This window comes from Phodopus roborovskii, unplaced genomic scaffold, assembly GCF_943737965.1.
Source record: "Phodopus roborovskii unplaced genomic scaffold, PHOROB, whole genome shotgun sequence".
Classification (NCBI taxonomy): Eukaryota; Metazoa; Chordata; class Mammalia; order Rodentia; family Cricetidae; genus Phodopus; species Phodopus roborovskii.
The window spans coordinates 9129392-9146347 of NW_026126413.1; the positions used below are offsets into that span (position 1 = coordinate 9129392).

At 43.6% G+C, this 16956-nt stretch overlaps 1 protein-coding gene across 1 annotated transcript in view; it reads right to left on the reverse strand.

The window, feature by feature from the left end:
- Sv2c (synaptic vesicle glycoprotein 2C) overlaps window positions 1–16035 on the reverse strand; it is a 155499-nt gene extending 139464 nt beyond the window's left edge. The window contains exon 1 of the mRNA XM_051183008.1: window positions 15894–16035. The gene's annotated coding sequence lies outside the window, so the exon portion shown is untranslated. The remainder of the gene's footprint in view (window positions 1–15893) is intronic.
- Window positions 16036–16956: the final 921 nt, after the last annotated feature.

Here is a 16956-nt window from a genome sequence, read left to right on the forward strand (position 1 = left end):
TTTCAAAATCATATAGCAACTATAGCATCAGATGAGGTATGATATGAACAGTAACTTGTTATCTTATTTGGAGTCTTATTTTATGATTTTATGTTACACCAAACATCTGACATACACGATCAAACAATCAATGAAGTAATAATAAAGATAATTATATATAATATGGCAATAACAAGAAGGTGGAGAATGTCTCCCCCATCAAAAATTAGTATCAAATAAATTACTTACCTGCTGCAAAACATTCCTTTAGTCTTGGCTTAGATATCCAAGGCTCACACTTAATTACATTAATCATAAGCTTTTCTCCTCAGGCTGCTGGGAAGCTTTATATGGCTTTGTTTGTTTGTTTGATTTAATTTTTTTCTCAGTTACTGTCTCTGAATACAAGGTTCTTCTGCACACACATCCATACCCCAGAGGCTCCACCATCATTATGTCTTTCGATTCACAAGAATGGGTGTTTAGGAACACAATTAGCTGTAATGAATTCATCAATATAGGAGGAGGGCTCTGCTCCAGCAGTAATACTGCCTGCCTTCATAAAGATGGGACAGTTCTTATCGATACTCCACATGTAGATAAACAGGGCCCCAAGAAGGCATCAGCTCCCCAGTCCCACACCATTCTCCCGATTCCCTCTAATCATTCTGATAAGAACAATCATCTCCCAGAGCTCGGGGATCACAGTAGCTAGCTAAGCTTTCATCCTAGAGCAGTGGTACTCAACCTGTGAGCCGTGACCCCTTTAGAGGTCTTCTGAGCCTTGCACAGGAGTCACATATCAGATATCCTGCGTATCAGGTATTTATTGCGGTTCATAATAGTAGCAGAACTACAGTTATGAAGTAGCAATGGAAATAATGTTATAGTTGGGAGTCACCACAACATGAGGGGCTGTATTAAAGGGTCACAGCATTAGGAAGGTTGAGGAGCTTGGCACTAGAGTCTCTTCTGGAATCAATTCAGAATCATGGCCACCCCACCAAACACCATCCTCAGAAAACTCAGGCAAGGAATCCCATGGAAGACATTGCTTGGGAATAATCTCTAAGACTAGGAGGATTTAAATATCATGTTAGGAAGAAGCCAGCAGAATCCATCTGGTGTCTCAGCAACCATCTTTTTTTTTTAACCTTTATTATATACAATGCATCCCTTTATTCATTTATTAGTCTGTCTTATTTTTTTACACATTCCAAAGTAAAGTACATGTAAGGGGTGGGCAGTATACCACTCACCCAGACACAAAATTCTCAGTGCAAAGGAGATTTATTGCCTGGGAGGAGCAGTGGGGGGCTGTGCTGCCTGGATTGGATAAAAGCAGACAGCAAGCAGCAAGCAGCAAGCAGCAAGGAGCAAGGAGCAAGCAAACAGGTGTTTTTTGTTTTTGTTTTTGTTTGTTTTCAGGAGTGGGTTTACAAGGACAAAGTGCAGGAGCCTGTGCTACTGTGCTAGTCGGTGAGTTGGTAAGCCCTGATTGGACATGTTAGCCAAATAATGAACTTTAATTGTCGGACCCTGGTGTTTTGTCTCAGGAATGAGTCAGTGTCCAAATAAGGGAATGAACCTTGTGATGTAATATAACCGTTTCTTAGCAAGGGAGAGAGAAGGGTAAAGGGTGAACCTGTTGGCAATATCTGGACCCGCTAGAGAGCCCTTCAGTACAGTCATCAATGCCTTTGTCCTGAGGAAAGCTTGTAAGTTTCTACTTCCCTCCCCACCTCCATTTCACAGATGACAAATTTAAGGTTTGGAGGAAATGTGCTCCAGTCGTATAGCTAGTCATTACTGGTAGATTTAGTATAAGCACAGAGGATGTCACACTCAGGGACTCTAATTTGATTATAATTAAAATTAAGACTAAAAATAAAAGCTGGATGTCTTGGCACATGCCTGTAATCCAAGTACTTGGGAGGTAGAGGCAGGAGGATCAGAAGTTCAAGGCTAGCCTTTAGTTACACATGAAGTTTGAGGCCGGAATGGATTATCTTGAGCATATCATTTTGCCTTTCTCTCCTTGAAACTTGACCATCCTTACTTAAATGCTCAGAAACAATCAGAGACCCTCTGGAAACCTCAAGGCCTTTACAGCTAAAATCCACCATCAGTTTCAGGTGGGGCTCACCCTAGGCTCATGACAAAGGCTTGCACACTTTCTGCAAACACTTTCCTCAGGTGGGTCCAGCTACCCACCGGTGTCACAAGCACTGTAGAGAGAGGGTAAGGAGACACTCTTCATGGGCGAGTCTGCACCCTTCAGACCCAATGCTGACAGGGAAGAGCTCTCTGACCAGTAAGTCATTCCTTCCCCATTCCCAACAGTGTGCAACATCTTTCTACACAGTACCCAAACACAAAGAATTAAAAACTGTCTAAAATTTCACAGCAATAGAATATGTTTAATGCTGCTTTATTTACAGATAAAGTAACCTTCCTATATATATAAGTTTAAGTATTAAGATACTACTTGAATAATGATAAATAACTTTTTGGATAGAGGGGAATGGAGACCAAAGCTTTGTACATGGTTGAGTACATGTTCTACCACTGACTGATATCCTCAAATCTCCTCTCCTTTCTCCTTTTCCACTCTCCTCCTCCACCACCTCTTGAGATACCAGGACAAGGTGTTGCCATCCATGCAGTAGCCCAGGCTGGCCTCAAACAGAGGATCCTGACTCAGCCTTCCAAATACTGGGGTTGCGGGGATGTGCCACCAAGCGTGGCTCCAAAATATATTTTCAAATAATTATTGCTGTGTAAAGGTTCTTTAAGACAAATTAAGTTCTGAGATGTCTGTATGTAACTGCAGAAGAACATGAATCTCACAAAAACCAACTAGACAAGGATGGGTTTCTTCTCAGCAACTTAACATCACAGGTAAATGTTGCCTCCACTGGCAATGCTGACTTTCAAAACTAATGTAGTCTTCTCTTTGTTTAAAAGTAATTTCACCCATAGAAAACATTATGTATCAAGAACACATATTTCAGTTCTAAGCTCAAACCACTAGAAACTAATTTTTTGAATGAAGAGATGTGTGACAGGATACTGGAAAGTTGCACAATACTTTATGCAGAATTGTCACATGTACCATAGATCTTACAGGACTGTGGGCTAAGTGACAGGTACCAGTTCTGGTCCTATGCTCAAGAAGTAAGTATTGGCCAGAGAAACAGAACTAATAGGAAGTATGCAGATATGGATATGAATATGAAGGTGATTTAGTGTAATTAATTGGTTCCCACAATTATGGAGGCTGAGAACCCTAGACTACACATGATATAGAATGTTCTAATTCTTATCCAAGTCTGAATACAAAGGCAGAAGGTCAGTGGACTCACCATAGGATAGTCACACATAAAAATGTTTCTTATTCAGCCTTTTATGCAATCTGCTAAATAAGGTCTTTCCTCATTAGGGATTACAGTCTGCTGTATTTAGTCTATGGTGACTGAATATAGAAATATCCAAATAATGTTTAACCAACATATTAGCATCCCAAGGCCTTGTCAAGTTTTCACACAAGTTAACATCATAAGGTATTATGTGATTCTGCCTACTTCCACATAGTGATGACCTATGTACACATGGGATAGAACACAGCCATTAACTGTGTGTCTATTATCAGGAGGATGTAAGGCCCCAGCCTTTACCTTTGGGAAAATCCAGACAAGCTTACTCTAGAACAGAACAGCTAGCCCCTGCCAATTCACAGATTAATATGGGTGAAAACAAATCATTCACACTTGCCACGACTGACTTGCAGAATGACTGTGTAGGTAGCATAATGGCAGTCAGTGACTATTCTATCCAAAGGGATTGTTTGGTATATATAGGTCAAAGAAGAATATTAAAAGTCAAGCTGAAATTCATTACATCAGAAGGGGAGAGGTTGGTAATTAGGAAAAGGAAGCAATAAGTATAATCCAGGGAGAAGTTGCCCAATGTTCCATAAATACACAGTGCTTAATTCCATATATCTGAAGTTCTGTGTGTTAGGAAAGACCTTCAACAAACCACGCCAATGTGTGTGTCATGAAATTACTTCCATAACTAAAAGCATCCTGAGGACTCAAATAGACTATGTTTCCTATATCTTAAAAAATTAAATTAAGTCAAACAAATATGTAACGGAGATTGAAAAAAGTCCATGAGTTTGAAAAATAAGATAGTTGTGCTCAAATGGCAAATGACAATGTGTTTATCTTTTGATTATAAAGACATACAGCATTTAATAGTCTGGAAAGACGAAACTAACCTGTGAGTAATTATAAACTCAGCAGATTTAAAAATTAAGTAGACCTATCCATAATGCTGCCTGGTCACAAATGTTCTGATTATTTGTCAGGATTCTATTCAGTTGAGAATGAGAAGCAAGGGTCAGTTTTGAAAGACTTGTGTGTGACAATGGACATCTGGTTCTCAAATTCTAATGAAACAAGAATAGTTGCTAAAAAATGTTTGCATTTTTAATGTCTCTGGAAAATTCCACTCAACTTGGCAAACTTTTTAGAATCTCTATAAAAAATCTACCTGAATATTTTAAATGCAATGAAGAAAATGCCATACATCAAAGCTAACTGAGAAAAAACTAATAACCATGGCAGTCTATATCTCTAATGATATTGGTATACCAATAAAAGAAGCATAAAATGATAAATTATACACACATTCATTAAAAAGTCTCAACAATTTAGAAAAGTAAGAAGGCTTATCAACTCTGATAGCACTAAAATAATATACATCCCACTGGTTCACATCAACATGAATATTGAATGCCCTTTCCTAAGATCAAAAGCAACAAAACAATATTTTCTTTTTCCATTCCTAGCCAACATTATACTGAAGACCCTAGACTATAAAATAAAATAAATAAAAACCATGCAGATTGAAAGAGATAAAGCCAATTAACTCTATTTATAAGTAGTTATTACTGTACATAAAACATTGAGGAATCTACTAGGAAGAACCTATCAGAACCAATAAATGAATTTATAAAGGTTGTAAGAGACAAAACCAATAGGAGACTTAACTATGTTTCTTTATACCAAAACAAGAAGTAGAAAATAGAGTTTAAAAATATTACTAGTCATTTCCATAAATGAGAAGATTCAATAGTCTCAGGTATCAATTCTAAGTTTATGTAGTCAATGTGACCTAGTCAATCCACCAGCAACTATTCTGTAGACATCAACAAACTGGTTCTGAAGTCATATAGGAAGCCAAATGTCAACATTCAGCATTAAAGAACAAACTTTTGTCTATTGCTGTTCTTGATCAGCTCAGATGTGGGCAGCCATGCTGGTGAGACTTTTACAGGTGTAGCTTCTGACATTATTAGGAGCCACAACTCACAACAAGCTCTTGGAGCCTGCGACTCTTAAGAGTCTTTCTACTCCATCTTCAGCAATGCTCCCTGAGCCCAGAGGCCATGAATTTGACAAGGAATATGGACGGGTATATGGGAGAGTTTGAAAGGAGTAAAGTGAGGAGAGAATTATGTAAATACATTATAATCTCAAAAAGTAAAATAATTTTTAAAAACAGCAAAGTCAGAGAGTACCTTCTATTTGACTTCAAGACTAATTGCAAAACATACAATAATCAAGACAGTAGAGTGTCAGAAAAAGATCTGGATATTTAGAGAGAATGAACAAGAGAGTCTCCAATATACTCTTTTTAGTCAGTTATACTAAACAGTTTAGAAATATAATTTTCTTCTGGTGCATTGACAAACAGGAAGGAGAGGCTAGAAGTATTTAAGTTGGAGAGAAAGGCTTAAGGGCTCTTTTAAAATATTGGAAATCTCTTTGGTTTTGTTCATTTCCCCTAGAATGGCTTAAGTAAAAGGCTCTGTGAATGAAGGCAGTTGCCAATTTCATTTTATAGTGCGGGAGAAGGTAGTTTTATGTTCATTTTAAGGGTCCCTTTCCCGGTTTTCTGGTGTTCTTACGGCATTTATTAAAGCAGTTGGCTCGTTCTTTAGAATATACTCCAACTTAGAGGCTTGGATGATCTTAGACAGCAGACAAGCTCCACTATTTGAAAATGGGTGCATTAAACAAACATCACAGCCCTCACAAACAGTACTTGTGCCTCTGCCATCAAGTGCAGGCTCACCTCCTTCAAAACGGCTTGTGACCATTTCACACAACTTATCTGGGAACTTTTACAAAGTCTGAGGTTTTAGCAGGAGCTTGTTTGTTATTCTAAAGACCATGCTTTGAGCTTTGCAAAAGACAGTTGAGAGAACAAACAGTATCTATACAACCAATACAGGACTGGTACCCAAAGATAGTCACAAACTCTGAAAGCTCAACAATAAGAAAAAAAATTCAATTGAAAAATGATCAAAAGCTCCGATCAGACACCAAACGAGAAAGTATACAGATAACAAAAAGGAGTATAAAAATATGCTCAGCTGGTGCTGTCCACAACTCTACATCTTGATTTGTTATGGTTTTCTATAATGGTCTCGAACTGTTGCAAAAAGGTGTTTCCTTGATGAGGGGTGAGGCCTACACTTTTTTGTGGGTTTAAGGATAAATATTTAGAATGCAGTTATTGGGGATTACACTGGTTTAGTAAAGTGGCAGCTGCAAGCTCTCATCCAAGATCCAAGATCTCACTAATTCTGAGTAGTTGGCTAACTTAGTGATAGTAGGCATGGTTTCCCGCTTGTTGAGCAGGTAGGTCTTAAGTCTATGTAGACTATGGTTACTACCAAAGTATGAGTGCCATGCATTATTTCACCCTTAGAGTTACTGTGCCATACTGGCCATTGTGGTTCATAGGCATCATAGCTGGGTTGGACTATTGGTTGCTTCCCTCCTTTGGCAGCTTGCATCGAGCCTTCTGCACCATGAGTCTTTAGGGAGGGTCATTTGTGTCTACCTCAGGTCCTATGAGTCCTGTGTCTGATGTGCATAGTGTCTTCAGAAATTGGGACTTAACCTCTCGTGTGGAAAATAAAGGGCAATAGCCTATAATGCCTTGGGAGAGTCTCTTGGACAACCCCTGACTTTAAGCTCAAAGTAGAGCGAAATAAGTTCCATCCTGCACAAGATCTTTTCCAACTTACTCCCCCAAAATGCCAGTGTGGACGTTATTCTTCTATATTTTTAAACTTATCTCAGTTTCTCTTAAATCTTCTGGTCAAAACTTGGTCAATTTTTAATGTTAACATGCACACGAAGTAATTACCACCCCTCATTCATTTCAATGGCTCTACAGTGCTTCATGATTTGGATGACCCAATTGACCTGGTCATTTATGCTATTTGTAATTTTCACTACCACAGATAATTGACTACTCATGATTCATCTCAGTTTTCTGATAACTCTGAGCATGTCTAGAAGGGGGAGACAGAGTGGTCTCCCAGAAACCAGCTCTTCCCCACTGAAAGGAAACTACAGTCCTAAGATAATAGGGATGCATCAGAAGGGACAATTGACTGCAAGTACAGAACACTGTGTCCCTTCAAGTGTCCTCTCACCAGCCCCCAAGCTCCCACTCATTCTCTAATCTCCCCAAGGACAGTAAGAGCTCACAGTAGCATCAGCAGGTTCTATTAATACCGCACAGAGGCTGAGGCATTCTAGGCAGTGAAGGAAGGCTGGGAGGTAATACATCATTGTGACTACAGGGAAGCAAGCAGGGAACAAGAGCTCCAGGGAGCCAAGGCTGAGGATTACAAGGAGTAGTGAGGAGTCTTTGAAGGGACTGATGCTCTACAGGTGAATTTGGAACAGAAGCAGAGAATGACTCTGGATATTACAGTAGGTCTCCATTTTCCCTTCCCCTTGCTGTGGCCAACAGGAAACCCAAGTTGCACATTAAAACAGACTGAAAGTTAGTAATCTTTATGCTTAAATTACTTCAGTGTGCAGTGCAGCCAGTAATGTGTTTAATGCACATTAACTAGAGCGTGGAGCGATACGCTGAAAACTCAAGAGAAGAGTGCCAGAGCCACTAGAACATCTAAGTGCATACACTCAGAAGAGGGGGAAAACCAGGCAGAATGGCATGCTCAGAACCATTAAAAGGAATAACTTTGCAATTGGGGATATAGCTCAGTGACATTCTGAGTGTTTGCCTAGCAGGTGTGAGGCCCTAGGTTCCATTCTCAGTATGGAGAGGGAAAAAAAAGTGTTTAAAGAGGCTAGACAGAGCTCGACGTGACAAACTAGGTCACCCTATCTACGAACCGCAGAAGTATCTGGCTGTTCCCTGCAGCAGAGGCTCTCATGCCACGCGACCCCACCAGCTAATTTAAAGCAAAAGAACAAAATAACTTGGATACTTTCTGTAGGGTCATTTCAGTCCTCCAACATCATTTATTGTAGATGTTCAAATCAGAATGCTGGAGATGACAGAACCTTAGGAACATGTTACTGGGTCCCTATAAAAGTATCCCTGGAGCCCAAACCCCCACTTCCTCCCCAGTCCCAGGGACAATGACAAGGAAGGGAGATCCGTTGAAGTTTCCTAAGGAGATGTTGGGACAGCACCTCACAAGCTCCCAGTGCTCGTCTGGCTCTGGCACACAGGGTGCTTAGGCCAGGTGAAGGCAGGCACAGTTCAGAGGATGAACCCTGGAGTTAGGTGTCAGCTGCTATGTTTCAGTCTGAGGAAAACCATCAGATCACTGAGCAATAGGAGGCCTGCATCAGAATAAAAACTAAATACACAAGCACAGTCTGCTGTGTGGACATATCGCTGTATGTGTGGACATACGCTGTATGTGTGGACATATGTCATATATGCAGACATACACTGTGTACATGGACATACACTGTATACATGGATGTATGCTGTATATGTGGACATATACTGTATATGCATCATATAATTAGGAAGCTCACACTCAAAGAAAGCATGGGACCCTTTGCCCACAGAGTTTCAAGAGGTAAGAGGACAGTTCTAATGTGAGGTGCTGTGTGTGTACCTGTGTGGATAGTTTGTGACACAGGCCCAGGGTGTGGCTATTCCAGGAATGGACTCTCCTTGAGAATAGAGTGGTTGTAACTACCCAGCTAAAGCCTTTAGAATCTCGGGAAATACGGTTGCTTCTGGGAGGTCGATTGTAATGAAGAGGGAAGGAGAGTCATTCATTAAAAAGGAATGCTCTTCCTTTTTACAAATGTTATGTGAGAAAAAAAGGAGGGCTTCTTTTTAAAAGTTGGCATGCAGAGTAGAAATGCCGTCTTTAAAATTGCAGAACCTGCCTATGAATAGCATGCCAGTGGCATTTCATATATACAACCCTCAAAACTAAAAATCATCTCAGAGCAGAAAGAAGGAACAATCAGCAAGGTTAAGAAACTGGCCATGGTTAGACTATTTTTCTCCCCTGTCATATTTTAATCATTTGGCAGTATTTCTTGAACTCAGTGTACAAAACAAGGCAATGGCCTCTCCTTAATCTTGTCTTCAACTTCTTAAAGTTTAGTGAAAAGAAACTGGTATTCAAATACTTATTTCTTTCTTCTCCCTCTCTCTGTGTGAGAGTGTGTGTTGTGTGTGTGATAGAGAGAATGTGTGTCTCTGTGTGTGAGATGTGTGTGTAAGAGAGAGGAGAGAGTGTGTGTGAGAGTGTGTATGTGTGTGTGAGAGAGAGTGTGTGTATGTGTGTGTGATGTGTGTGAGTGTGTGTGTGAGAGAAAGAGAGAGTGTGTATGAGAGTGTGTGTGTGAGAGAGGAGAGAAAGTGTGTGTATGTGTGTGTGATATGTGTGAGTGTGTGTGTGTGTGAGAAAGAGAGTGTGTGAGAGTGTGTGTGTGAGAGAGGAGAGAAAGTGTGTGTATGTGTGTGTGATGTGTGTGAGTGTGTGTGTGAGAGAAAGAGAGAGTGTGTATGAGAGTGTGTGTGTGAGAGAGGAGAGAAAGTGTGTGTATGTGTGTGTGATGTGTGTGAGTGTGTGTGTGTGTGTGAGAAAGAGAGTGTGTGAGAGTGTGTGTGAGAGAGAGGAGAGAAAGTGTGTGTATGTGTGTGTGATGTGTGTGAGTGTGTGTGAGAAAGAGAGAGTGTGTGAGAGTGTGTGTGTGAGAGAGGAGAGAAAGTGTGTGTATGTGTGTGTGATGTGTGTGAGTGTGTGTGTGTGAGAAAGAGTGTGTGAGAGTGTGTGTGTGAGAGAGGAGAGAGTGTGTGTTTGTAGTTGTGTGATGTGTGAGAGAGGAGAGAATTATCTGTGTGTGTGTGCGTGAGAAAGAAGTGTGTGAGAGAGAGAGAAAGAGACAGGAGTGTGTGTGGGTGTTGTGTGATGTGTGTGAGAGAGAAGAGAGAGAGAAGTATCTGTGTGAGAGGGGTGTGTGTGTGTGTGTGTGTGTGTGTGTGTGTGATGTGTGTGAGGGAGAGCATGTGTTAGTGGTCTACACTATGTGTCATGTGTCTTCCCCCAACCACTTTTCACCTTACTTTCTGACACAGAATCTCTTACTGAATCAGAAATTCACAACTTCAGGTAGGCTGGCTGGCCAATGAACTAAGGAATCCCCCTGCCTCCGCTTCCCCAGTGCTGGGTTTACCCATGCAAATCACCACACTGTGTCTTTTTGGAGGATCCAAACTCAGGTCCCCATGCACGCGCATCAAGCACTGTTTTTAACTAAGTCCTTAACCCTGCCCCTTTCATCTCATTTTTTAGTGGTGAAATTAATGAGCTTTATACACAAGATTGCCTGGATTTGGAAATGAAAATACACGATGCCAATATAACTTTACGTAAACAACAAACAATACTTTCGTATAAATGCACCTGTTGTGGTCAGATGCTTCTGTCCCCCAGTTTATATCTGGAACTTGATTTCCAGAAGGATAGTATTAACAATTCCCGCCATCAGGGCCCTGACAGACACATGAGAGTACTGCTATAATGAGTGGGATTTAGTGTCCTATAAAAAGAAGTGCACAGGAGCTGCTTTGTCCCTTCGCCTGCGACAAACGGGACATCAGTGTGCTCTGAGTGTGATGGCTCCTTGATCATGGGCTTTAAACCCACATACAAATCTGGGTGCAGCAGCATGGACAGGTAATGCCAGAACTGGGTGGGTGGTGACAGCAAGACATATGGAGCTCTCTGGCCAATCTAGCTCAAACAGTGAGCTCCAGGGTTAGTGAGCGATCTGTCCCCAAAATAAGGCGTAGATAGCGTAACTGAAAAGACAGCCAACCCCAACCTCTGGCCTCCATGTGCATACACTTATGCACAAAAAATAAAACAAGAAAATAGAAATACTGGTTATAGAGAGAAGTAATGGGTATTCTTGTTTATTGTAGAGCAACAGTTCTCAAGCTGTGGGTCATCACCCCCTGGCGGGGGAGGTGATGACCCTTTACAGGAGTCACCCAAGACCATCAGAAAACACAGATATTCGCATTACAATTCATAGAAACATTGCAGTCATATAGTAGCAATAGAAATAACCCTATGGTTGGGGGTCACCACAACATGAAGAACTGTATTAAAGGGCCACAGCATTAGGAAGGCTGAGAACCACTGTTTTAGAGGGAATTGTAAATGATATAATCACTGTGGAAGAAAAAGGATACCAGTTTCTCAAAAAATAAAAATATAAGGAACACATGATACAGCAGTTCTATTTCTGGATATATGCTACAAAGAATTGAAAGTGCAGTCTTAGGACATTTATATACCAAGTTAGGGGATCAGAACTATTAATAGTTAAAATATAAAAGTACCCCGAGTGCCCATAGGTAAATAACCAGCAGAACCTGATCTATGTGCACAGTGGCATATCATTCAGCCTTAGTAAGGGGGAAAATTCTAATACATGTTAAAACATGGAGGACACTTCTGGAAATTATGCCAAGAGAGATAAGGCAACCTCAAAAAGGCAAGTGATGCAGGTCCCCCTTCTATGAGCTCCTTAGAGACCAAAGGTGGCATAGAGGGAACAGAATGAGGGTTTTCATTCAAGAGGTGCAGGTTCGAGTTCTCGGAGGTGAACGAGAATTTCTGGATGCTGGTGCTGATGGTGGCATATCAGCAGAGACACGCTTAACGTCACTGGACTTCAACTCTGAGATGGTAACAATACGACATTTACGTATTTCACCACAGATTTTAAAACTGGGGGAAACCCCACATGGTACCATATAAAGTAGGATTTCACAAGCTAAAAAAAAGTAAAATATTTATCCCATTTTAACAAAATGTTGCAAAAATCAAAGCTTTGAAAATGGCTTCATTAGAAATTAGGCTACACATACTCTAAAGAGCATAACACAGAATGGAATGGACCACTTGCTCTAAAAAAAACAGAGCTCCATGTAAAATTCAACGAGCTAATAAAAACATCTTATAGTCTACACGTAAACAAGATTAAAGTTTAAAGTATAACTCACCATATGTTTTTCAATTTCCTAGCATGAAAGATTTTAAGGTCAAAATACCCAATTCACTCAATCTATTTATTTACTTCCTGTTCTTCTACTGGCTCAACAGGGTAATCTGCCATGCTGTGTAGTGATTACTAACTGGCCCTCACAAGGGAGGGAGTGTTTGTGATTAAAAAAAAAAGGGGGTATCTTCTTATACTATTAAGATATGTCTATCAAGAGTTAACATGGTAACCTCACCCTGCTGTTATCTTTAGCTGTCTCAAGAAAGCCCCTCAATCCACTTCAAAATTTTACATTGGATTTTCAATTGCAAAGAGAGTTTTAAAAAGCAAAGAAAATAGGAAGACAATGTAGTGATATATGAAAACTGTATATATCTGGGGAGAGAGGGAGGAAGGGAGGGAAGGAGGGAGGGAGGGAGGGAAGGAGGGAGGGAGGGAGGGAGGGAGGGAGGGAGGACGGGACAGACCTGCCTCTCATATGCTAGCAAACAGACTTGAACTAAAGGATGTGTTTAAACAGATCCAACCACCAGGAACCAGGACAACACATGGTGGATTGTAGCTTCTCCCCTAATGCCACTGTAGAGTCTGAAGAGCATTGTCATTTTCACCATCCACCATTAGGCTTGGTAAGATGAACAGCAAGAGTGAGCTGGCCAAGGCAACACATTGACAAATCGAATGTGTCCATTAAAAAAAAAATCTCATCAACAAATTTATTCAGAATAAGAGCTCACATTCCTAAGCATGAGAAGATGTTTGCTTGGTGACCATGTGACCTACAACACTTTATGACATCTTCCTGGTAATCTTCCTGAGGCTGGGAACTGCATCTTGCCCTTTGAAGCATCATCCACAGTTAAGGAACTTAACAGAATAAGCACAATTGTTACCGAAAAGCTCTCAGGTGAATCTATTTGTCAGGCCAGAGAAGAGACTTCCCCTGCCACAGAGCCATGACAAGTACAAGTATTTCTCCACAACATCACCCACAGCAGCCAGATGTCCTCGGACCCTTCCTTCCCCTCCCGCCTTCTCCAGGCAGCAGCTAATGGCATTGGCTTTTAGTTTAATGTTAAGAAAAAGCCCATTGTCTGCGTGTGTTGGCACTGAACACCAAATTTCATTAAGGAAACAATGCTGGGAGAGGAAGGCTCCAGAACTTTTCTTTTTAAGAAAACTTTTCCTTCTTCCAGAAAGGGTTTCATTTCCTATCTTGTGCTCATACATAGTTTGTGCTTCCAAGGCTGTCTGAACACGGCTCTGGAGAAAGGAGGCCTGCCAGGGACTGTTCTTCATCATTCTCTGCTGTGGAGGATGGATGGCCGCAGGTCACCATCATCTCTGGAAACATGGCAAGTCAGATCTTTGCCTAGGGTTTGTTTGTTTCTTTCTTTGTCTCGGTTTCTTGATGACTACTTTTCTTCCCCTCCCTCTCCCTTTTCTTCCTTGCTGGCCAGACATCCCCGTTATACCTCTTGTCTCACACTACAGATGTGGGCTCATTCAATCAAGGCTTTGCTATTGGCTTCACAAAATGTGATTTGGAAAAAAAAAAAAAAACAGAAAAAAAGGTAGATTGGACTTTTAATTTTTCACCAGGAAACGCAAGATAGGCAGTGATTTTAATACACATTTTATGGCAAAAAAAAAAAAACAACAAAAAACAAAAAAAAAAAAAAAAAAAAAAACAAACGCTAAGTTGTTTTCTGAGCCATACTCAAATCCCACTTAGACACAGAGCTCTGCCTAAAGCCCCAAGGAATGTATTGGCGTTGGAGAACCTGGTGAGCTCAGCCACCCATGAAAGCTTTCGCTTGAAAACTTGCAGTGAGCACTAGGTCTTTCGAAGCGCTCTAAGGTAAAATGAATAGACTCTAAGAATACTGTCTCTCACTCAAGCTAAGGACAAGAACTAGACTGGAAAGGGTTAAAATAAAAATTTCCGTGGTCAATCCTCTAAGTAGGAAAGAAGGGAGTCCAGCGGGAGAAAGGAACACAGGGCATCCCTCAAGAGACTTTTTTGACACCTTATCACTGGGTACCCAGGAGAGCCCTGATGGCCAACGCCTTTCCCAATGCTGCCACTGTGGCGCACTGCGGAGCCCTTAGCCTTGCAGCAGCTCTGTCCTGCCTGGCTTTCCCTGCCGCAGTCTATCCTCCCACCCCAGTGCCCCCAGTCTGCTGCTGTCTGCTGAGGGCGTGCCGCGGGGCATCCATCACTTGGGAGCCTTTGACGCACACACGCGCGCGCGCTCCCAGACAGACTGGGTCTCCTAGCCCTCCCTCCCGCCGCGCCCGCCCCATCGCGGGGCAGCATTGACATCACGCCCACACGTAGAGGGTGACGCGAGCGCCCCCCACCCCCGCTCTCGTGGTCCAGGCGGTACCTCCAGAGCTGGTGACTCAGCTCCTCCCTCTCCGCCCCCGCGCGTGGCGCCTGAGGTTCCCGCACGCCCACAGAGATGTTCCTTGCATCTGCTGTGGGGTGCTGGCTACCCCAGTCAAGTTCATTCCTGTATTCTATAATCTTCCCGGGCGGATCAGAGGAGTCCCAGCCACGAGGGAGAAAGTACTCCAATTCTAGAGCCAGTTAGGAGGAGAAAAGTCCACCTAGAGAAGATGGTGGGCTGTCACCCCATTTCCTTTTGGCCTTAAATAGAGACCTCGGTAGTAGTAGTTGCTGTCACCACCACCACCACCACCACCACCACCACCACCACCACCACCACCACCACCACCACCACCACCACCATCTCATCACTTTTACTGGGGTAGGTCTCTCTCCCTAGAACCCCGCACTCTTAGATGCGCTTCGCTGCACCAGGCGCAAAGTGGAAGCTCGATAGGATTTTGCTGAATGGGGGTGCCCTGTAAGAGAAGTGTGGATTCTTACAAAGGGCCACAGCCCGCCCGCTTCTCGGGTCTCAGCCTTTTGATGCGGACACACAGAAGCTACTCGCGGGTTTGAGGAGAGGGGCATTTTGTGGAAGGCTTTGAAAATTCACGGGGTTTCTGTTAGCCTCTCATAGAGTTGACTGAGGCTCCCCATGCTTTTCCACCACCAGCACATCTGCAGAGGGATCCCCGCAGAAAAGTTGAGCCGGATGCAGTGATGGCGGGCGCTCCCAGCTGCCTGATTTGAATATTCTCTCCTGCCCCCCACCCAAGTAAAGAAGCCTGGAAATGCCTTCAGGGGCAGCCCTGAACGCCTGCTGCTGCCCACCCACCTGCCCCGGAGTCCTGGGCATAGCGCGCCTTTGACTTGGCCCAGTCCAGTGAACCCGGTGTCATTCCACTGCCTGCATGAGATTGCCCCCCTTTCCATCCCAACACAGGCGACCTGCCGAACGTCTTCCACACCTGCAGCCGCTTTCCCGGGCCCAGGGCCGGCAAAGTTGAGCTAGTTGCGCTTCTCCGAGGCTGAAAAAAGTTCCCTGGCTGCAACGCTCAGTCTCCCGGCTCAAAAGAGGAATCTACCAGAGAGAGACCTCTCGCCAAAATTGCCGGGCACTCCTTACTCACCGTTCCAGCCGCCGGGGACCCCCTGCCCTGAGTGGTGTCTGCACTGCAGCGGTCGCCGAGCGGGCACCCCTCCGCTTGCTGCCCGGGGCTGACTCGTTCTGCCACTCTCTCCTGCAGCGCGCGCAGTGGTGACTCCTTTGAGCTAGTGGGCGGCGAGAGGAGGGGCGGGAAAGTGGCTCGGGGCTGCCACGCTGCGGTCCTCCTCCGCCTCCTCCGCCCCTTGGTGCTGCAGTGGCGGGCGGCGGCGTGGCGAGAGTACAAGCGATGCGCAGGGAGGGGGTTACGGCGCGCGGGGGAGGAGGGCGCTGTGCAAGACTGGGCGAGCTCCGGGTGTGATGCGGAGGCGCCGCTGAGATGCGGGTCCCGGGAAGGGGGTGCGTTGGTAGGAATGGCTCCTACCACCAAGTGGCAGGTACTTTTGGAGAAATCAGGGCTCAGTTTGTTGCCAAGGAAAAGAGAAAGGCGACAGTGCTGAATTAGTCACCGGGTGTGACTGTGCCTTGCGCACTTGGCTGCCCCTTGGTCCGGGTCCCGCAAGACACAAGGAAATTGTTGATTGCCAGAGGCCAATGTTCAGGGAGGGAAGGTTTGTGGTCGATTTCTGGGCCGGAACTGGTTAATTTTGACTTGGCTTTCCGTAAATCAGTAGGCAGAAGTAAGCTGATCATTCCCCTACCTCAATCTTCGGGCTGAAAACTTGGGGAGCAGTGGAAACAAGTTCGAGCGTGGGGTGTGTGCATGTGTGTCTCCCAAACAGGGAGGGATGGACAGCAGGCAGGACTGAGGAAACTGCTTAACATTTTAAAAATCAAGAAAAGAGAAAGCCGAGAGAATATTGTTTTCCCAGGAACGCCTTTTCCTGTGGAGGCTGAGAAACCCAACCTCAGCCTCACCTAAACTCCATGGCTGGATTACCAACTGAAATTCACCCTCGAGGCCACACCCAACACCTACTGTGCCTTAGCAGGGCAAGGGCGTCGCCCTCCTGCCTCCCACCGGAAGGGATGGAAAGCACGCAGTGGGAAGCCCAGCATCCCCAGGTAGAGCCTGTCATTTCTGCTGC